Below are 766 nucleotides of genomic sequence, written 5' to 3'. Positions count from 1 at the left end.
ACCTAATCACCCAACTGGATTTGGGCCTTCAGAAAATTGCAGCAGACTTGTTCTTTGCTGTTGCAACTTCAGCAGAAAAATTCTGCTACAAACAAGGTCTTCAAGTTCCTAAACTCTCTCCATATATATCTCCATATTTAGAGCCTATATATATTCTGATTTAGTCTTCAAGACCTCCACAAGGGAGTTAGGATATTCACCAGATATCCTTGCTGATCCCATGAAATATACTGAATTAATTAATTCAGTTTCCTACACATGTGCGATGTCACAGACCTGATGTCGTGACATCGTACATGACATGTTGGTCCAGATGTTGAATTTCTTCAACCCAACATATTAAAACAACAGAGATGATTCCATTATTTGTTTTCTAAAATTACTGCCAATCCTAAGGAATCAACAATCTCCCCCTTTGGCAAATTTTAGCTAAAACAAATAAGCCTATGTCATTCTCTCCACCACCACAAACACCTATGTTGGTGTACATGAGGAGGTAGAGGAGCAAGACTCAGTTGTTCCAGAACCCTTCCCTTCAACAGGAGAGCTTCCTGAAGAGTATGTAATGCTGAGTACATAGACAATGTAACTCAGATCACAGGGCACAACTGTCTTCTTAACTCAGTTCACAAGACACAAGTGGAAACCCCAGTTGGTGGATTTTGTGCCTGATGCCAACTTCTGTTTGCTGCCACATCCACAGTTGGCTTTCTTCTGGTACATACTCATCCCCAGGACTATATTTCTCTCCCCCTTTTTAGCTAAA

The sequence above is a fragment of the Lathyrus oleraceus genome, chromosome 3 (genome assembly GCF_024323335.1).
Source record: "Lathyrus oleraceus cultivar Zhongwan6 chromosome 3, CAAS_Psat_ZW6_1.0, whole genome shotgun sequence".
Taxonomy (NCBI): Eukaryota; Viridiplantae; Streptophyta; class Magnoliopsida; order Fabales; family Fabaceae; genus Lathyrus; species Lathyrus oleraceus.
This window is presented reverse-complemented; position numbering follows the sequence as displayed.